Below are 23398 nucleotides of genomic sequence, written 5' to 3'. Positions count from 1 at the left end.
TGCTCTTTTCCTTTATATTCCTCCTTTAAATTGTTTCTCTTCCTTTTTCTCTTTTTGTCCTTCACTTTTTAATGTTTTTCTTTCTCTTCATTGTTATTTTCAGCAAACAATATGTTTTTTTTTAACCTCTTGTAGACTTTACTTTTATTATGTTTCAGATTTACATATTTGACATTTAAAAAAGTCAGGTAATGCATTTAAGCTTACAAAGAAAAGCAATTAACTTCTAGACTTACTACTATCCCAAGTTTCTTGACAATCAAATGCTTCACCTGGTTTGAATCACTGCTTCTGGTATTTATTTATTTATTTATTTAAAGTTTAGATGTTAACTTTCTCTACTAATATAGCAATCGAGGATTTAAATCTCTTGGGACCCCACTCCTCCTCCTGCTGACATAATTCTATCACAATATTGATTACATCGAATTTTATTTAGGATTTCTAAGATGTTGATTATCTGAATATTGTTCTGGCCAGAAACAACTTTTTCCCCCTTGTCCAACTTTTTAAATTTCACTGTTAATAATTACCTAGATAATCTTAGGCTGAATTTTCCATGTACCCTAGCACTAACTCAGCACCAAATTTCTGAGATGAGCATACATTTCCTCTCAGGATGGTAAAACCCATCTGGTAATTTGCTAGTTCCATTTGTGTACTATTGCCTTTCTCAAACTGTCCATCTTTCTCTCCCAATGTATTCTGAGAATCTCAAACTCTGACAGCTCTCAGTTGATGTTTCTTTCAACATCAGCTTAGAGATTTTATTTATCTCTTTTCTGTTATATATTCTACTTTGGCTGCCATCTCTTACACCTTCTTTTGGAACACAACCTATAGTTGAGTCAAAGCAAAAATTACACCCAACAAATTTAAACAAGCAGGAAGGTTTAATTCAAAGCGACTATAATAGTAGAGTGAGACCAAAATTTTGAGCTCAATTCCACTGAGACAAAGAGCTGAGAAGCTTTTAATTGGTGGGGTTGGTGGGGAATTACTAGCCATCTGTGATGGCTAATTGGTGTTACACAAAGAAAAAGAGACTTCCAATATCTTTATGACAGAAGGTAGTTTTACAACTTGGAGGAACGTGCCTGCCTAAGATAGGTTCCTACTCTGCCAGGGAAATGGTGATTACATGTCAAAGAGATGGCTCCCAGGTTCTAGAAAAAGATATGCCTCCCTTGTAAAACTGCCAATAGTCTTTTGAAAGGATTTACATCTTCAAAGAAGCAGAGAATTTACAATTCCAAGTTTTCTAAAGCCAGTGCTTTAAGAAAGGAGGTCAGAGACCTAGAGTAAGGAAGAAGCTTGTCTAAATTCTAGTGTTGCTTGGCGGAGATGGTAGGGTCTTCTTAGTTGCCTTACAGAGGGACTTGGTTGGTCTTTTGAAACATTTTTGAAACTCTTTTGAAATATTATGTGTCTCCCACTTAAGTGACAGTTTGTTTTGATGTAGAATTCTAGAATGAAAGTCCTTAACTCCTAAGAAGGCGTTTCATTGTCGTCTAGTTTCGATACTATTAACACAGTATTGTAAGCTACTCTCATTTTATATCCTTAATACAAGCATGGTTTTTTTTCTTTCTTTCTGTAAGTTTTGGTCTTATTTTTGCTCCTATGATTCTGAATTTTCATTCAAAAATATGTTTTTGTGTGAACCCCATTTAACTCATTACGCCAGGTAAACTGTAGTTTTTATGATGAAAAATTACATCCTTTAGATTAAGGAAATGTTCTTACATAATTTCTTTGATGATTTCCTCTATAGTTTTTCCTGTTTATTTCTATATTACTTGAAGTTGAAACTTGTGAATTATTTTTTTAAATCGTTTTTCTTTCTAAATGTACATTTAAATTTTACTGTTGTTTTTCTAACTTTGTGATGTCTATTCTCAACTTTAGCTACTATTCTTCTCTAATTTTGTGGTAGTTGTGAAGGTGTCTATTTTTTTAAGTTGTTCCCTTCTTTTTGTAAATTCCAAGAGTTCTTTCTTGTTTATTTTTTTTTTCTCATCGCTCTTTTTTGAGTACTAAATATACGATGGTATCTCTTGGCTCTCTCAAGATTAATAGACATTTTGAAGTTTCCTACTACTTCCTACATACTCCGTGTTTTCTTCTAAATTATTCTCTCTTTTACCTATTTTTATCCGCATGCTTGTTGCTTTTTGTTTTGTTTCATTCTTTCATATCATTGGCTTTCCTCAAGTGTTTGCTGATTATTCTCTGCCATTTATATTTAAGTGCGAGGCACTGAAAAGGTGATGCTCAGCTTTTTGTGCATGAGTAAGCTTTGTTTATATCGGGACTCACTAAGGGTGATAATCTGGAGACTTAGCAGACCCATTGGGACTTCTTCTAAAGGCAGGGATCTATAGATCTTCTCTCTTGGACTCTCCAATATTCTTGGTTGGGGCAGTGGGTTATAAGTGAATATAGTGACTTTGACCTTGACTTACTACATTGAATACTGCATCTCATCTCTACTCTTAAGTCTGCCCCATACTCCAGACACAAGGGCCTCTCCAGTTTACTCTTCAGATGCATAAACTCTTATTGGAGGTCTGATTCCCTCTAAAGACTTTCATTTAGAGCTAGCTGTTGCTTCAATTAGTGAGACTTTTTCAGGTTTGCTTCTTGTTGATTCTCCTCTGTGGTCCTGTAGATAACCATTGTTTCCTTTTTGCCAAGTCAGGTATCACTTGTCTGTCAGCTTGCCATCTTCCAAATATGTTCGACATCTGTTTTCCACTCTTTTCTCTTGTTTACTTAATGTTAGTTTTTCTACAAAAAAAAAAAATATTTTTTCTGTGTATTTGAAGAAAAATTGTACATAAGCACATGTATTCAGTCTGTGATGTTTCAATTCAGAGAGACATTAGTTTTATAACACACTCAAAACACATTACCCATTTGCTTTTCAGATTGTAGTAGATTGTGAATTGAGATATCTACCGCATAGTCTATTTAGGCTATATTGATTTGTTTGAGAGTTTTTTGGCTCAGGATGAAATTATGATTTTTTTTTAATATTTCAGGTAGAAAATATAATTGTAGGATTTTTAAAAAGTATTTCAAGTACTGGCGAGATTGAGATATTCCCACTATGTCTTGGAGTGAACTATAAATAAGAGGGAAAAAACAGGAAAAAATGAATATGTGAGACTGGAACTAGACAATAAGTATAGGTAGCATTTTATTTTATCTATTTTATTTTTTCATAAGTAGCATTTTAAAAGTCCTTAGTAGAATACTTGAAAAGTTTCTTCTTTACAATGATAAATATAAATACGGTAATTAATCTCATTTCATATTTTTGAAAAGTTTTATAGTATAGGTAACTGTATCTATACCTATCTCTCACTATATATAAAGTACACACTAAACCATAATTATTTTTATATACATACATATACTCTTTATATAGTTATATAAGATTTATAAAGGAATGGCATATAGTATCAAAATTTCTACAGTTATAGTTCATACATATCTTAAACAACTGTAACATGAAGGCACGATGTTATTGTACTTGAATTGGAATATTAAGAGGCAGGAGGAAATATAAAGAGAACATTGAACAGTTAGCAATAAAAGATATATTTTACATTTTTTAAATTAAAAAAAAAACAAAGATGATTTGCTAGCCAAAAGAATATAATTTGAAGTTTCTTTACTTTTCAAATTGGCTTTTATGCTTCAGAAAAAGAATTTTTTTTCATGAAGAATAGAGTACTATGCTACAATTTGCAATGTTTCATAAAATTCTTACTAAATTTTATATAGTAGGGCAACCCTGTCAAGACCCCTCTCACATCCGAGAGCTTTCCCTGTATCTTTACTTAATAAACTTCTATTCTTTTTCTCACAAAAAAGTTTTATAAACTTTATAAACTTTATAAACTTTTATAAACTTTATAAAGTTTTATAAATGTTATAAAATATATTTTAGTTAAAATTTTATATAAGATTGTACATATCTACTATATACATGTATATTTTCATGGACTATTGGAAATATACATAAGATTTGAACTAATTAGGTTTCATAATACTTTGTCATCCACGCAATTTTTAAAAACTAGGCTACTTGGGAAATACATCAAATGTGTCATATTCTTACATTACCACAATTACATTAAAGTAAAGCCAGAAATCATTTGCCAAAATCTGGGTGCTGGTTTTTTTTTTTCTTAATTTTTAATTTTTATTTATTTATGATAGTCACAGAGAGAGGGAGAGAGAGAGGCAGAGACACAGGCAGAGGGAGAAGCAGGCTCCATGCACCAGGAGCCCGATGTGGGATTCGATCCAGGGCCTCCAGGATCGTGCCCTGAGCCAGAGGCAGGCGCTAAACTGCTGCACCACCCAGGGATCCCAGGTACTGGTTATTTGAATCCTTGTTTTCTATCTCCTCTATCAGCACGTAGTTCTATACATTGTTTATACATTTGTCTAAACAAAATGAAAATTTTGGGTGTCATTTACAATTCTCTTTATCCTTAATTGCATTGTATAGTTTCTAACCTCAAATTACAGTTACAATTAACTGAAACTGTAATACATATGAAGAGAGAAGCTGAAACTAGAGATTTAAATTAAATAGAAAATAAATAATGTTTTTAAAAATTAGTATTTTTACAATAAATATGATACCTATAAGGCTTTAGTAGGAGAAACTTAAATTGTGGTTTTATGGTTGAAATAACTGAAATTCTAGTGAATGGAAAAAAAAATGTAAGGCTATCATGAGAAAAAAAAATTGCTATTTGAAAATCAATAAGAATTCTCTTTGCAGATAAATGATTAGATATAAGCTGAACCAAAAGTCATATTCAGACCAGAAAGCCTACTTAATACTTATTGCTATGTGAGCAGTGCCACCAATTTGCATCACTTCCATGTCATTTTCAGATACCTGATATTGGTCTACTCTTTTGAATCTAAAGATTCAATGTAAAGACAAAATTTGACTTCTAGACATGAAACGTCTGTAAATAAATTTTACTTTATTTTTTGTATATTTTTTATTGGAGTTTGATTTGAGCACCCAGTGCTCATCCCGTCAAGTGCCCCCCTCAGTGCCTGTCATCCAGTCACCCCATCCCCCTCGCCCACCTTCCCTTCCACTACCCCTTGTTCATTTCCCAGAGTTAGGAGTCTCTCATGGTTTGTCTCCCTCTCTAATTTTTTTCACTCATTTTCTCTCCTTTCCCCTATAATCCCTTTCACTATTTTTTATATTCCCCATATGAGTGAAACCATATGATTGTCCTTCTCCGATTGACTTACTTCACTCAGCATGAGAGGGCCAGAGGGCCAGAAAGCAGTGTAAATAAATTTTAAAATGCCCTCATGTCTGTTTCCCTTGTGATCATTCTGCTCTTGTGTACAAGATCATATACATCCTGCTTTTTACTTTTGACTCTGGAAAGGAGCTCATGAGGTTGATGTTGTGCAGTAGCTCATCACTCACAGCACGCCTGGTGAAAGCTGATTGCACAGTATCATTTCCTCCACATATGGCGAAGGGGATACCTCACTTGTCAGAGGCTATTGAAAGTCATCAGCTTTCATCAGTGGATCCTGACAACATGGAAGGAATGATTCACCTGAAGGAAGCAGAGGGCATAGCATTTCAAAAGTGATCTCTAAAGACTGATTATTTCTTGTCCTTGACACCCTGCCAAGGGCTAGATACATCGAACATTTGGGATGTAATGGAGCCTACAAATCACTAGTTGCCTAGAGTCTCCCTGGGCCTACAAGAGGATAGCATGCTTGACTTTAGTTCAGTTTTTATTACATGTTGTAAACTTTTGACTGCTCTGATATGCCTTGTCATTGATGTGTCAGGATTGGATTGTGACAGGGTGTCTGACCTGATTGAAATCAAGAATGCTCTATTGGATCTTGTAGAAAATAATGGGAAATCTTCTGTTGTGGGACCTGGGGCAGTGGAATACATTTCATAATCATGTCATTGAAAAAACAGAGACTTATTTTAAGAGCATTTTAGTAGGAGTGAAGGGAAGGGGCTTTTCTTGACCTGCAAAAATTATAATTGAGTCATACATTACAAGAATTCAAAAACTATAAAGTTACAAGTTATATACATTTTCCTTTACCAAAAGGGCTAACTTTGATGGTGGAAATTTGTCCATCCAGTACCTGCTGTTAAGTGGTGTTTTGTTGTGATTGTTTTACTGCAGTTGATGTAAATGATTTCTTTAGTACACAAGAGAAAGCAAACAGACTTTTATTAAATGAAAGATAAACTCTGCTTTTGTTATTCCAGTATTCAAAGTGCTCACTTGATAATATTTCAGAGTCCTTTATGACTACTTCATGAAATGCAGTTTCGAACAATACGATCTCACTCCATAAGAATGCTATCACTGATAACTGGTTTACCCCGTGGAGAAGGGATTGTGGATCAAACCGTTTTTTTTTTTTTTTTTCTTCTCCAAAGATATTTCCTACTCAGAAACAGCTAGTAAACAAGACGATAAGGGCACTATTTTAGCCGCAGTAAATCTTAATCAAAGTACCGGAGTACTGGTGGGAAGGAATAGCTGCAAAGCATGCTTCAGGTTGATTCTCTAATTTTTCAGTAGGAGAGCGCCCACTTGTAGATTAAAAGATGTAGTCCATCACCGCCTGGCAAAGTTGATATTTTGAAGAAGTTAAGTAAACTCTCACATTCCTCCCTTGAGTTTAGAAATATTGGCAAAGCAAATAAACACAGCTTCTATGCTAGTATTTGAACAAATGATCATATTCTAAAAAACTTCTTTGCAAAGAGTCCTTTAAATATAGGCAGAAAGAGTGTGGGTTTTTAAAAATTGCCGTTATCTTCAAAACTCATTCCTTTCCTCATGCTTCTCTGTCTGGCATGTATATGGTATCAAAGTAAAAAAAAAAAAAAAAAAAAAAAAAACCACCAGAGCCTGAAAGTAGTTAAAGCAGTAAAAACAGACTTGATTCAGGGACTGTTATAATAAGGGAAAGAGACCTCAGTATAGAACTGGGCTCAATTCTGAATTTAAGGGCAAGAGATGATTTGTAGGTGGGTGGGTGTTTGTGGCGGGAGGTGGTTGGTGGATGGAAAACTACTGAGAAGAGGCATCAAAGTGCCTCTAGGTGAGATTAGCAAGTGGCATTCTTGCTAATCTGACCTAGCAGGATTTTTGCTGAGGACAGGCCAGAGTGAACAGATACAGCTTGGTAGGGGCTTTGTGTAGGGGGGAGATGGTAGACGTGAGGAACTTGATCAGATATTGAGAACGATCAGGTATTCAAGAGTGGAGGCTTCTTTCTAAACTGACTTAGTAGAATTCTTGCTGTAACTGAGCTATTCAGGCCTGGCAAGGATGGGGCTGAGACTGAGGCCTTATCAAGAAGAAAACTCAAAGCTGCTTGACTCAAGTTTGGTCAAGTAGATAGTGTTCATGAACAGTAAAAGACTGTTCTTCATTGGCCATAAGTATATGGGGTATGCCAATTGTAATTTTTTTCTCTGCTACCTTTCTTGTCATAAAGTATCACCCTGAAGTTAACTGACATCTACCATAATTTTCTGAGACCTATAGGCATCTTCTGTGAAAGTCTAGTACCATTTTGGAGAAAGCTACGTATTTATCTAAAGTTTACATTGCATGGTTGAAGCATTTAAGAATTGACTACAAGTTTTTGGAGTAGTGGTTGAGAGGCAGGCTTTAGAGTCAAAATTTTCCATCTTGACTCCATTGTTTGCTAGCTGTATAAACTTGGACAAGTTACTTCCTCATTTTCAATACCTCGGTCCCTTTAATATCAAGCACAGATATCATATCATAAAAGAATGTTAGAGGATGACAGAAAAATTAGGTATGTGCTGTCTCACCATATAATTAATGCCAATATTCAAAACAAAGATGAGTAGATTTATTTAAATAATTCTATTTAATTGGAAATGAAGAGAAACAAGGTTTTTAGAATTGAATAAAACTCTTTAAAATTCTGGACTCTAGAGCCTGTCATTGCAGAGTGCCCTCTCTGTCAATTGTGGTTTTAAATCTGTTACTTATACTTGTGTAGCTCCTCAACATGATAAATTATTCAAAAATATACAACATCTACACTTACTTTAGGTTTGGAGGAGGTAAGGAAATAAGGCAGATGATTTTAAAAGAAAAAAAATGCAAACAGTCCAGAAATAATGATTGGGACAATGATTATAAAATTACAGTGATTTATGAAAATGAAGAAAAAAAGACATACAGATGTAAAAGATCTATCAGCTTAGCTAGTAATCTACTTGTTTTTGCTAAACACAAATATAAGTGTGTATTTGGGTGTGTACGTGTGTGTCTTGTAGAGACTTTTGATTCTCATTTTAATTTTCTCATGAAATTGAATTTTCTTGTTTCCCTCGGGAAGCAGTTTGCTACAGTCTTGAATATTTCATTCAGAGATATTCATCCATCTCATTCAAAAAAGTTCACCTATATTCGACTTCACTTTCCTTATTTTCAAATTTGATTTGGCCCATCTTTTTCTATTATACTCCACTGCCAAGCCCTAAAATGCATTCTTCTGAATTGGTAACCAGGACTCACACTACTGCAGTATTACCTAATTAGAAGATGAGAGTCATGTTAATTTAACACACATTTATAGTCGGTGACCCATGCTGCTTTACTTTTTTTTTTTTTTTTTTTTAGTTTGATCAAAAGATGCTGAAAACCCGCTGTTGTTTTTCTTTTTCATGTTTACGAAAGTTCTTTTTTAATTTTTTTTTTTTTTTTTATAAAAATCACAGAGAGAGAGAGGGGCAGAGACATAGGCAGATCGGGATCCCGTGTTTATGAAAGTTCTTATTCAATCTTAGAGTGTTTGTGGTTCAAATCAGAAATTGTGTGAGCAATACCCAGAGGATCTTTAGCATTCTTTAACACAGAATCACATGCTAGGCACTGCTAAAATAATCCTTAACATTTAGTATGAACAAATGAATTTAAATTAAAAAATATATATATATATCAGCACCTATTCTGTGCATCTTCAGCATTTACTGCTGTTCCACATATTGGAAACTGACTGCAACTCTTATTAAGAACACCAAACATAGGATCCCTGGGTGGCGCAGCGGTTTGGCGCCTGCCTTTGGCCCAGGGCGCGATCCTGGAGACCTGGGATCGAATCCCACGTCGGGCTCCCGGTGCATGGAGCCTGCTTCTCCCTCTGCCTGTGTCTCTGCCTCTCTCTCTCTCTCTCTCTCTGTGACTATCATAAATAAATAAAAATTCAAAAAAAAAAAAAAAAAACACCAAACATGGTAGACATTGTCAGGGGAATGCAGAGCAGATTCCAATGCAATGACCGATGGAGACTTTCATGAGGCTGTCCCTTGGATTTCCAACAACACAGATGTCACCCAGTTGTAGGTGAAATGGAAATAAGATGGCTCTGCCAGCTTAGAGAAAGAACCCCTTTGGGGTTGTTTAGGGATGATCTTTTTCCAGTGTAACATGATCCCATCAGTGAGTAACTCCATAGCAAATGGGCATTAAAAAAAAATGTGTATTGACCTTGCCAATTATCTTGTTGTTTGTTACATGAATATTCTCAAAGTTTGGTGGAGACAGGGAGATTGGCACCAAGAAAAAGATGGAATTCACTCAGAACACATATTAGTTTTGCTGAAAATTCAATTTATTTCCTAATTTTATTGAAGAACAAATTGGGAACCAAAAGTGAAGTGATTTATGCAAGGTCATACACAATGAAGTCTAAATCAGTCCCTCATTACATCACAAACTCAAAGTATATCATTTTATTTCATTTTGTCTTCTGGTAAAATGTCTTCATATCACATTGAGATAACATGAAAAGTCTTTATCTTCAGCTTTGATAGCTTCCATAGCTGTAAATTAGAATAATCTTCTAAGGGAAGGGATATTTATTTCTTCATAAAAACATTTTTAATGCATCACAAAATTTGTGTTTTGTTTTTCATTCTTTTAATTTACCATCTTCCTTGCCAGCTGTGCTCCCAACCCTCCTATCAGCTTTGGTGATGTCCATATTTCTTCCCATCCTTTCGGAGTCATCCTTTAACTTCTCTCCTTCACCTTGACTTCTAATGAATGAATGAATGAATGAATAGCAGCATTAACATTTGTTTGTTTCCTATGGTATACTGTATGCTCTTTGGGGGAAATAAGGTCAGTCTTATTTATCTTTGAATAAATAAATTTAGGGTTTGCTAAACTTTTTTACACATGATAAGTAAAGCACTAATGGGTATGAAGCAATGGATGAAACTAGAATCTTTTATTTATTTATTTTTAACACATTTATATACTACTTTCCAAACAAAAAAATCCAATATGTAATATGTAAGATAATCAATCAAACTCTGCCTTAGTTCAAACCTTCCTCAGGTCTCTTGTGGTTTTCCTCTGGGCTATGTAAATAGTTTCTTTTTTTTTTTTTTAAGATTTTATTTATTTATTAGAGACACACAGAGAGAGAGAGAGAGGCAGTGAGAGAAGCAGGCTCCATGCAGGGAGCCTGACGTGGGACTTGATCTCAGGTCTCCAGGATCACGCCCTGGGTTGAAATTGGCGCTAAACCGCTGAGCCACCAGGGCTGCCCTATGTAATAGTTTTTTAACTGTTTTTTCTTCTACTTAATTGTGCCTCCTTCCACATTGTTCTTATGTAGATATCTGAACTTCTGAATAATTATTATCTGGATACCATTTAATTGATTTATAACCCAATTTCTTCTTCATTTCAATAAACTCATTGGTATTTCCACAATACCAATACCAATTGGTCTTCAGATCAGGTCTTACAGAAAAATAATGCTCCTTATATTCATTCAACCAAGCACGTGCCAGCCTCAAAGAGTTATATATCCTGGTGTCCTAACCTTTAGAAGATCCATATGGTTGCATTTTTTAGAAAACATGTGCTACTGTAGAGCAAGGAACAATGAGGAGCTTACCACCACACATTCAGATCCTAAGTGATATTTCTTACTCTTCTCATGCGCATATTTACATGCTCCTGTCATACTTCCCAATATTTGAAATAGAGTCTATTCATGGCAAACAATCCACCAGTCATAGTGGGAGACTTTACTGGTACATTATTTCCATCTGGTCCTCGGAGCTCAGAAAGAGGAATCACATCCCATCTGAAGTGGAGCCCCAGCTGAATCCTCCCTGTACCAGACAGGACAACAAGCTGTAGACAAGCATATCTGCACTGATAATATCAGTTGGTGGGCAAGCCATGGTCTGCCAGTACTCCTAGATGACAGCCAGCAAGGGTTGCAATTATGGCACATTCATTTCACAGTAGCTATCTAACAAGACCAGAACTTTTCCTATAGCATGGGTTGCTCCAATCATTCTTCCTTGAATCAATCCCTCACACTTTGTATTTCTTACTACTTTAACATTTCCAACAAGGTATTTGGGGACATATTTATCCAGCTCTCCTTTCAAATCATCAAAGTCACTATCATTATTCATGGAGGCGATTTCATGAAGATGAGATGCTGGTATGCTATCTATGACTGTGCACTGTCTTGCACAGTCTACTTGACCAGATAGACTTTTCTTTACATACTGCATTCCTTAAGTCTGGCAAACCTTCATGGTAGGTCAAGAAGTTACATATTAAAGTATGTATCTGAGAACCTAAGTCTCTCAATTTGTGATTACTTTCATTAAAAATTATATCCAACTTAGTTTTTTTTAATCTTTTAAAATTTTATTTATTTATTTAAGAGACAGAGAGAGAGGGAGAGCACATGCAAGTATGAGCATGATGGGGGGAAGGGCAGAAGAAAAGGGAGAAGCAGGCTCCCCACTGAGCAGGGAGCCCGATGTGGGGCTCAATCTCAGGACCCTGAGATCATGACCTAAGCTGAAGGCAGATGCACAACTGACTGAGCCACCCAGGCACCCCAAAAATTATATCCAATTTAGAAGAGAATTTAACATTTTTACTGTATCTTCAACATGATTATCATATCACAGTTTTGTCTGCTTTGAACTATGACTCTAACACTGGACTTGGCACTTGCATGAAACAGGGATAGAATATTTTAGGGAATTATCCATAGGGCCCAGACCCCTTTATAGGCACATTCTTAAGGAACTGAATAATTTGACTGAAGTTGAAATAAACAAAAAGCAAAACCATCCAGGTCACAGATGTAAAAAGGCACCTGAACAGAAATATTGAACAGTTACACTTAGTGTTGTATATCTAGCACAGCTGAAAGGACTTTTTCAATTTCTTGGAGCAGAAGCTGCTGGAGCCAGAAACAAGGGCTGAAGGCTGATTGTGGACCAATGTGAGAGTAAGAATCTCCCAGATGCATTTGGGAGGTGGGAGTGGGGATACTTCTGTGGGCTTTACCTCTAGGTAGCCCATGTGGTCCTCATGTTGAAGACCCCAAAAGGATACAGTATGACTCTGAAAATCAGCAGCCCAGGATTAGGCCTTCAGAGTCTCTGGCCGTGGCACCCTTCCTCTACCTTAGCCCAGGTCAGATGGAAGAACCAGGTGAGAGCGGCCCTGGGAAGGTGAACAGTCCAATTTCTCACAGGATAGGACACATTGGTATCCACCAGGACCTGGGGCCTTGCACCCCCATTATTTCTTCTCCCTTTCTCTCTCTTTCTCTCAAAGAAATTAGCCAGGCTTTTAAAATTAAATAAGAATTTTGGGGTACCTGGATGGCTCAGTTGGTTAGATGTCAGACTCTTGATTTCAGCTTAAATCATGATCTCAAGGTTCTGCAGTTGAGTCCTGTGTGGGGCTCTGCATTCAGCTCTGCACTCAGCAGGGAGTCAACTTGAGATTCTCTCTCTCCCTCTCCCTCTGCCCTGCCCTCCCACTTGCATGCCCATGTGTACTCTCTCTCTCTCAATATATAAATTATTAATTAATTTAGTTTAATTAAACATGAGTTTAAGAGCAGGTCTTGGGAAATAGCAAGGAAGAAGTTTGAACAGTTCCATGTTTCTCCATTCCAGTTTGAAGTGAATGGCGGATTATTTAAAAAAAAAAAAAAAATCCAAGTCCTAAGTGAAAGCAAGACAGAAAAGGAGAAGAATAAGGCAAAATAACAGTGCTCCATTGGTAACTGGCTTTTTTTTTTTTTTTTTTTTTTTTTTTTTAGAACCTGAAAATCTCCCTTTTGGATTATTTTTTATAGTTTGGTTTCTGTCTTCTAGCATGAAACTGGTATTTACCTTGAGGCCAAACAGCTCCTTTGATGTCCATGACTGCATGAATATATCTTTTCTTATGCAGAAGTAAAGCATTGTGTTTAAGCATGTGGCATACTGATTAGCAGATAGAAGGTGCTAAATAAACAATTTCTTGACTTAAATTGAACAGTAAGCTTTTGGTTTATTTTGAGACGCCTTTGGGATTTTATTTGTGTTGGCTATATAAAGTAATTGAAAAATGTAAAAAAAAATATGATCTACCTCAGAGTTGCTGGAAGGATAAAGAGCTAATATTTGCAATGACTTAGTTCATCTTTGGCATGCAGTAAGATCTCAAAGTGTTTATTACTTTTGGTGAGCTATTATCAGTAATGAACCCACAAGTAATGGTACTTCTGTTTATATGTGTACATTTTGGTTTCTATACGTATACATTCATATCTGTGCACGTATTTTAAGATAACTCTAGTATCATGATTAATATGTATCTATAAATTCACTTAAAATTATTCTTGACTTCATCTTTGAAATTTAAAGCATATATTTTTTAAGACATTGTACATTATTACTGCATAATGTGCTTTTTAGGGAATTTTTGAAGAGCTACTCTAATCTTTATAGCTTTCAATATTTTAAAATCTATCTTTAAAATGTGGGATTATCCCCTTGAGTCTATGAGAAAAAGCTCAGTTTCCAAAATTGAAAGAATGTGTGTCATTTCTATCTAGAGCACTGGCACATGTGAATTTTACAGGACTGGGAAGATTAACTAGGAACTCGGTATGATGTAAAGGCATCTGAGAAGCAGTAGGAGATGATACTTGACCTTTTGAGGCTTCTCAGGGGATTGAAGTTAAAGCAACTCCAGGTGGTCTTCAGAATCACTTGACATTTCCCGTAAGTGACTGGGCCAAACAAGAAAAAAGCCAGAGAAAGTCAAGAGTTACAATAAAGTTCCATTTCACCAATTTATGGAATATATTTATTTAAAGTATCTCTTTGGTTCTACAGTTAGTATATCCAAAGTGCCCGACAATACCCAATATGGTACTTGTATTTATCAGTTTTCATCCTTGTGTCTTTTGTCTTGTAATAGCCTCCCCCTCAGAGCTCTCAGTCAATTCCAGAGTTTCAGCAATTGCACTGTGTTGGTTACCTAAATGCATGTTGCCAGTCCCAATGTTTCCTGAATTCAAGATCCATTTATTTATTTAGTGCAAGGGTGGGGGAAAGTCTGAGAGTGAGAGAAAAAATCTCAAGCAGACTCCTCGTTGAGCACACAGAGTCTGAGCTCAACATGGACTCAGTCTCACAACCCTGAAATCATAACCTGAGCTGAAATAAAGAATCAGATGCCTAATCAACTGAGCTACCCAGGTGCCCCAAGATCCATATTTTTAATACCTACTTTATATCTACATTTGAATAGCCTATCAGTACCCAAGACTCCGGTTCTCCATTTTTCAAGATGAATTAGCATCTACTATTTGATGTGCTCTGTATTTAACTCTATAGATACAAAGATGAAAGAACAATGGAACCACTTTGTAGGAGAGCTTGTCTAAGCCATAGGTTGATTGTTTTTTTTTTTTTTTTTTTTTTGGAAAAGACCAAATAAACCTAATTCACAATAGGAGTTAGAAAGGCTTTTCCAATATACAGGGGGAGTAAACTGCCTCCCCTGCTTTGTGACCATTTTGTACCATACACACTCTCTTATTATACCATTTAGCACATTGATTAGAGTTGTTTCTTTGTACCAGGAGTCAGCGAACTACAAACTACAGGCTAAATCCAGCAGTGGACTGGATCACGAAGGGTGAGTAGTTTACAAGTTGTTAGAAAACCTGATTTTTACTTACTTGCAAAAAAGCTCCTCACCTGAATTTATTGTTTCTGATAAAGAATATCACTACCCTCTGTGATTGCCAAACTAAAAACATAGGATTCTCTCTTATGTTCCAACTGACTTAAATTGTTTACTTGCAATGTCATATACATAGGGGCTAGTCTAAGCTTTGTACACTTAGTAATTTATATGGTGTGTGGGATTTACTTAAGTAAAGAATTTCCAATTTCCATGCATTATTCAGTATAAGCCTTGGAGGGGATATACAAGTGAGAATCTGTGACACATAGCCTTTATGGTAAATCCTATGTCCACATGCTCCTTTCTGTTTCTACTTCCTCCCTCTCTAGTTCAGACCTTTATTATGCTTCATTTGGTTGTCTACTATTGTCTCTTATATTGATTTTCTGAGGCTGACATAACAAATCACTGTAAATTGGGTGGCTTAAAACAGAATTTATTCTCCATTAGTTAAGGAGGACAGAAGCTTGAAATCAAAGTGTCAGCAGGGTTGGTTCCTTCTGGAGACTCTAAAGGAAGAACCATCCCATCCCCTTCTCCCATGTCTGGTGGTTGTAGGCAATCTTTCACATTCTCTGGCTTATAGATACATTATAACAATCGGCTTCCATCTTCATATCACTGTATTTGTGTCCTCTGTCTTCTCCTCTTCTATAAGGACTCTGGTAAGAGCATTTAGGGTCTACCGTAAATCCAAGATGATTTCATCTTGAGATCCTTAACTAATAACATCATCTGCATTCACATTCTGAGGTTCTGGGTAGACAGGATTTTTTTTTCATCTCCCAAATACAATTTATTTTATTTTATTTTATTTTTACTGGAGTTCAATTTGCCAACATATAGCATAACACCCAGTGCTCATCCCATCAAGTGCCCCCCTCAGTGCCCATCACCCAGTCACCCCCACCTCCCCGCCCACCTCCCTTTCCACCACCCCTTGTTCTTTTCCCAGAGTTAGGAGTCTCTCATGTTCTGTCTCCCTCTCTGATATTTCCCACTCATTTTCTCTCCTTTCCCCTTTATTCCCTTTCACTATATTTTTATATTCCCAAATGAATGAGACCATATAATGTTTGCCCTTCTCCGTTGACTTATTTTACTCAGCATAATACCCTCCAGTTCCATCCACGTCGAAGCAAATGGTGGGTATTTGTCGTTTCTAATGGCTGAGGAATATTCCATCGTATACATAGACCACAGCTTCTTTATCCATTCATCTTTCGATGGACACCGAGGCTCCTTCCACAGTTTGGCTATTGTGGACATTGCTGCTATAAACATCGGGGTGCAGGTGTCCCGACGTTTCACTGCATCTGTATCTTTGGGGTAAATCCCCAGCAGTGGAATTGTTGGGTCGTAGGGCAGGTCTATTTTTAACTCTTTGAGGAACATCCACACAGTTTTCCAGAGTGGCTGCACCAGGTCACATTCCCACCAACAGTGCAAGAGGGTTCCCTTTTCTCCACATCATCTCCAACATTTGTTGTTTCCTGACTTGTTAATTTACCCCATTCTCACTGGTGTGAAGTGGTATCTCATTGTGGTTTTGATTTGTATTTTTCTGATGGCAAGTGATGCAGAGCAAGCTATAGTAAGAGATGAAGAGGGACACTATATCATACTTAAAAGATCTATCCAACAAGAGGACCTAGCAATCATCAGTATTTATGCCCCAAATGTGGGAGCTGCCAAGTATATCAATCAATTAATAACCAAAGTTAAGACATACTTAGATAATAATACACTAATACTTGGTGACTTGAATGTAGCACTTTCTACAATTGACAGATCTTCTAAGCACAACATCACCAAAGAAACAAGAGCTTTAAATGATACACTGGACCAGATGGATTTCACAGATATTTACAGAACTTTACATCCAAACGCAACTGAATAGACATGTTTTTTTTTGTGAGATACCATTCAACCTACTACACTTCTCAATCCATTAGTATGCCTTCACTTATTGTGTCGCCAGAATATCTTCATTATGCTGAGTTCCAGTCTTGTTACTTCACTGCTCACCCATATTCATAATTTACCCAAGCTCCTCGCAAAGGGCATAAACACCTTTTCTTGCTACTTAATAGTTCTCCATTGCTTCAGGATCCATCCTTTCTTTCTCTGTGTTTTCTTCTAGAACTCTAAACTTGAGCTAAAGTAGCTTACTTCCTTTCTCAAAAAAAAAACACTATGCTTTCCTGCCTTCTGTCTTTTGGTCATTCCTTCTTTTAACTAGAATGCAAGACCTATCAAATCACTCTTATTAAAAAAATATCTATAATTCTTTTAGCCTCCAAACACAGACAATTTAACAAATTAATTTACTAATTATCCTCCCACCAGGAAATTTTATTGTCCCCTCAAATGTATATGGGATGTTATTTCTCCCTCACTCAAATAATAACAGAAAAACAATTTATTTTCCTTTACATAGATCCTTTTTGCTTATAAAACACACACAGATCTTTGATACTGACTCACATTCACTCCAAATATTATTGAAGTCATTTTTATACTTACGTAGTTTTTCTTAGGTTTAGAGCTAGGTGAGCGCAATGACTGTGTTTTGGTCATTTTATAATTTTGCAGTGGTTAGCATAGGGTTTTAGGAATAATATAATACCACTACACAGAAATTATTGTTCTCTGAGGGATGATGCTAAACTGGTAGCATATAGCCTTAGAATTATGGGACTAATTGTTAGTAGAGATCTACCTCCTTGAGGATTTTGTCTAGAATAATACTAATGTCATTTTTAAAAATCTCAGAATATTATAAAGATTCAATCAAATAATTAATGACAACACCCAATTTATATTACATAGCTAAAAAATAGAGTTTATTAAATGTGATTATGGTAGATCCTTAGAGAATTGTTCCTGAGACAATCTCCCTGTACTCACCATGCAAAGGTGTGTCCTTTTTAAGGGAATAGAAATTACCACTAAACTGTGGTTATTGTTCCAATTAAAGTTATCACATCCCTCCTTATAGGATATAGGAACTGAAGAAAAATAAATAATTCATACAAATGCCTTCCTCAAATATTTATTTCTCTAATCTACTTAGGGAGATGTGTCCTTTACTAAGACAATGACTTTTGCCAGAGAATGATCAATAGAATTAGTCCATTGGTTGAAGTTGTGGATAGAGTTACATGATGGCCATATTTCTCTCTGAGATACAAAATAAAAGTTGCTAAGAAACCTTCTCCAGTTTGCTAAGGCAATAGCCAGATAGTCTCCGCCAATGCTTTGGTGCTTCCTCTGTAGTTGGCTCCTAATTACAAAGGAACAATGCCAGTTTGGGGGCTCAGGATTTTCAACCAGAAATATTCTCCTCTCATACATAGTGGTGAATACAGTGTAGATTTTAGTTAAATATATTCTGTCTATTGAAATTGAAAGAAAAGGGCAAATATAATCCTTTTAACAGGTTTATGTTCCTTAGTATCCTGGAATATTGCTTTCATTATAATTAAAAGATTCAAAGTATAACTTTATCGAGAAATAGAGTCAATCTAACTTTGTCCTAAGAAAAAAACACAAATAACTGAGGTAACATAAGCATGAACTAATGGGTATAAGCATAGTGCATGAATGTTGGAAAATGGAAACTTCCAACCTTCCCTCCTTAATGAAAGAAGAAACATGGATAAAATAAAAGCATTTTGGACATGATGCCACTTGATATCTTTTCCTATAAGATTTATAATGTAATATAGAGCAAGGATAAGGCATATACATTCTAAGGCCAAGTTTATTTGTAGGAAATGGGTTGGAGTTTAAAAATAAAAGATAAAGAAATATATCACACATATTGGATGTGTATCTTTTCAAAAACATGGTATTGCTTTGCTATGGCAAATATGTTTAATGGATTTCAGATATTGTGTAAGAGAGGACCAGCTATTGCCAACTATAGCTCTTATTCATGTACACTTTTTTTTTTTTTTTTTTTTACCAAAGGTCATGATTTCTTCCCTTTTCCCCCAAATCTACAAGGCTCTGTGATATTTACCTGAATGCTTCTATGAAGAACTATAAGTTGAATCACACAAAATTAGTTGTAGGGAAGAAATTCCATGGGTCTTATCTAATATTTGGGCTGTTGTCAGAGTAAAGTACAATTTCATTGGAGAATAATAGGTGGGGAAGTATCTAAAATAGGGCAAGAACAAAGGTACCCAACACTTCCTGTCACCAGAGCCATTTGAGAAGCATTTGTTGTGTCACAGTGAGCCACAGAAGCCAACCAGGCTAAAAACAGGTTGATCCCTCTGGTAAGTGCTGGAGATGTGCCATGAGAGACAGAAAAGCAAGGGATCTGTCATCCATGTCATATTTTCTGATATCATCGAGAATCTCTGAACTTTAATGTGGTGTCCAATGGGTCCTAACCATATATGAGCCAAGCCCTAGATCCTATATACGAGCCGGAGTGCATCTCTGCCCCCATCTCCCTGCATCCTCCCTGTGACTTATGGCCACTAAATTCATAGAAAAATTGAGCTAAGAAGCAAAATGACACTCAGAATTGAATGTCAGTCCTGAGCAAGATGGGATGTGAGGCAGGCAGCAATGACATCAACCCTAGCACTGCTCAGAAAGTGGAATCACCCAGACATTTCACTGGGAAACTGTACTGAGTGCTATTCAAATATATAATTCCAGCTACTCTTAAATGCTCTCAAAAGCTATCAGCAAGACTAGGACCTGGAGAAGACCTTTACTAACTACTAAAAGAAAATCTAGAATCACATTTCTGCTTGAGGGAGAAGAGGCAGCTCTGTAACTGATTTGGATGGTTAGGACTCTAGATACAGATGTCCAGCCTGAGGTCCTGGACTTTCAACCAGATCAGAGGTTCTGGATGGGTAATGAGGCAGACAATGCAGTCTTTCAGTATACTTTGAAGTAACTATGTCTAATTCCAAGTAATCTTTTCTTTTGTCTTCTCAGGTTCAACAGAACCTCTTCAGTTACTCCCATGGCCTGTCTGCCATAAAATGGAAGACCTCTCATTTCAGAGAATTCATTTATAATTAAAATTCTCAGTCTGTGATTCCTCCAAGATTCTCCATAGTGCCAGCAAGCCTAGTCAATGTTCAAGATCTATTCTCTCAATGTCTACAAATGGCAGGCTGAGACAGGAAGACTCCTCATAATTCCCATTTCACAGACTCTTCTATGTAATCAGGAATATGTGATAGACAAGCTTTAGGTGATCCTCTGGAAATATATTATTTAATTAAATCCTGATTATAAAAGAAGTACAGTTATATTTGCATCCTTCTGATTTTTCCAATTCATATCATTCAGGGAATTATAGATCATTATTCCACTTTAGTTTTGGTGAGAAGGTAAACTTTCCTCAGGAAAGTCCAACATGAACAGTTCTCACTGGAAATAAATCCATGTTAGATACATACAACTCCTTTAGCCATCCTTGTATCTCCCATTCCTCATTCTCAAGACTGCATTATGACTATGGATTATCACTATTCAACATTTCATAATTACCATTTCATAAGTTCCTATTTAATCAAATTAAATAATTTGTGTTTATTTATATCTATAGTAAAAACATAGCTGAATAAACACCACACCAGAGTTTTGATGAAACCCACCAGTGAGTTCTACCTAGTGAGGAGGCATGTGTATTATTTCATGATGAAAGCATTGATTTGCAAAAGGCATCATATGAAAAAATTTTAACAAAACTTTTGTTAGATTCTACTTACTGATATAGTTCTCATTTCTCAGAAGCTTTATAAGTCAAGAGGATGTAATTTAATGAACCTCTTGAAATATATCATTGAATTATACCCTGAAAATTGTTTTATATCATTACCAATTGTGCTTATTATTTTTTTTAATTTACAACTAATCTAATTATGATAGGTTTAGGAAGAAAATCATAAGGATGAAGATAAGTTGGGTCTTTGTCTCAGCAAATTTCTTGATGCTGGAGATTATATTTTCCACTTTCTTTTTTTTCAAAGATTTTATTTATTTATTCATGAAAAACAGAGAGAGAGAGAGAGAGAGAGAGAGAGAGGAAGAGACACAGGTAGAGGGAGAAGCAGGCTCCACGCAGGGACCAGACATGGGACCCGATCCCTGGACTCCAGGATCAGGCCCTGGGCTGAAGGCAGTGCTAAACCACTGAGCCACATGGGCTGCCCCTATTTTCTACTTTCATACAAATTCTTCTTATCCATACATAAGGCCTTGAAAAGACTGAAGTAAACTTATTTCATATAGGAGACATTGGGCTTATTATATTTTTCCTGGTTGATTGCAACACATAACCACTTTAAAAGGTACATATTTATCTTAAATAATATTGTGTTAGAGAAATATAATTAAAAATTAAATATCCCAACTCAGAAAGCCTCTCCACAAAGGTAGTGGAGAAAGAGAATACTTTGTTAATGAATAAATATTAAATAAGAATGTGATGTGCAAAACAAGTAGTCCATTAAGAGACCACAAATTGAGAAAGAATGTCCGTCCCCTTACATAGGCAAGCAGGTATAATTCATTACATATATGGTTTCAAGAAAGATAGTAACAAGTCCTCAAATAAGAGGATTCAACAGTACAATTTATTAAACAAATACATCCTAACTTTACCTGGTAATTGTGGTGACCATCAGTGTTAGCTAACTGACTACTAAAAGGAAAACAAGTATATCATATCTTCAGTGCAGGAGGTAGTTTTCCAACGTGGAGCAAGATACCCACAAAAATTAAACTTCTACCTTCCCATAGAAACTGGGAAATAGTGACATATCTCCCTTGATGTTTACATTTCAAAAAGCTGGCTCCTAGATCTTTGAGAAAAACATTACTAAGTCATAAAGTTGACAAAAAAACTTGTCTAGGTTTCTAAAGGTTTACACACATTTCAAAGAAATGAGAGGCATTTAATTACATGTTTTCTAATTTAAATGCTATAAGAACATTGGAGGAGAAGGAGTAATCTCTTCCTTTATTTGCATGGTGCAGAATTAAGCCAATTTAATCTTTACTCGTCAGTACAGTCATTTCCATGGCAGCCCATAATACTCAAATAGGAAAAGGCGTAGTTTTTATCAATTAATTATAACTTAGTGTTCCTTTCAAAATTCACTAATTTTCCTTAAGTACTACCACCAAGGGTGCCACTGTAAAAATGAACACAAAATTAACGGAAAAAAAAAAAAAAAAAAAAGCCTGAAAGGCAAACAGGGTAGCCATTTTCTTAAATGAGGCAGCTATAGCATGCTCTGCAAGAGACTTCTCCAGAGTCATGGGCCTGGCATATTTCCAGTTCCACCACTAGAGTACCCTTGTTCAAATTGTTCAAAAGCTATAAAACATAGGCTTGATCAGATTATTTTTGACATTTGGTTCCTTAATAGATTTTGCTGCCCAAATACACATACATGCTAACCTTCCTCTAGTATCTCTAAAGACATTGCTGTCACCATCTTAATATCTTAATAAATATCTCTGAAATGTTTTCCTTTTCAATTTTCTTGGAAGGCATGATAGATATTTTTACTCTCAGAGCACCAGGGGTTAGACTTTCACAGTGGTACAGGCCCAACACTTAGGACCTGGTTTTCATGTTTCTGACATTTTTCTCTATTATCATTCGTGTATTTTCTTGTGGGTTATTGGGAAAAGAAAGCTCATGTTGCAACCAGGATACAGAAGAAGTAAAGAGGGAAAATTCAAAAGGTCAATGGAACATTGGGCAAGTGTTTTCATCAGAAAAAAGCAGACAATGGATCCTTTTAGCAGGGCCAGAACTGTCAGTTTCTTGTGTAAAACATAAAGTAAAAGAATAATACTCTAGAGAAACAAACCTAATGGTAGAGAGGGAATAATAAGAACATACCATTTAAAATGCTCCCTGAGGGAAAAATATAAATACAAAGGTAAAAAAAATGATGTTCAAAGAGCTCTTTATAACTTTTATTTTAAAAAGGTAAAAGTGAAAAACAATATGTCCACTTCAAGCTTGTTTCTGACAACACTTAAAGAATAAAATGCTTACTGAGGAAGTATTGAGCACCTGCACACTTTCCTATAGTGGTCTCATTCACCTTGAAAATGAGGTCAAGTTACCTTGACAACTAGGCGCAGCGTTCTTCCAAAAGAGGTGCAAGAGAGCCCATTGTTTTTTTTCTCATACCTCAAAGGTTATTTAATTGAATATGGGAGAACACTTTAAAACTCAAGCAATTTTGCTAGTCCAATGAGGAAAGTTACAACAGATACCA

General features: G+C 35.9%; 1 long non-coding RNA gene and 1 pseudogene across 1 annotated transcript; one reads left to right on the top strand and one right to left on the bottom strand.

Moving 5' to 3' along the window:
* The first annotated feature begins 4236 nt into the window (after positions 1-4236).
* LOC140608417 (uncharacterized) lies at positions 4237-20351 on the top strand. The gene is made up of 3 exons (XR_012010449.1): positions 4237-4387; positions 15010-15065; positions 20085-20351. It is a non-coding gene; the product is annotated as an uncharacterized lncRNA (long non-coding RNA).
* On the bottom strand, positions 10709-13298 carry LOC140607743 (polypeptide N-acetylgalactosaminyltransferase 11-like; annotated as a pseudogene).
* Positions 20352-23398: the final 3047 nt, after the last annotated feature.

This window comes from Canis lupus, chromosome 17 (assembly GCF_048164855.1).
Source record: "Canis lupus baileyi chromosome 17, mCanLup2.hap1, whole genome shotgun sequence".
In the NCBI taxonomy this organism is placed as follows: Eukaryota; Metazoa; Chordata; class Mammalia; order Carnivora; family Canidae; genus Canis; species Canis lupus.
The sequence above is the reverse complement of the archived record's forward strand: the minus strand, read 5'-3'. Positions and strand labels throughout refer to the sequence as shown.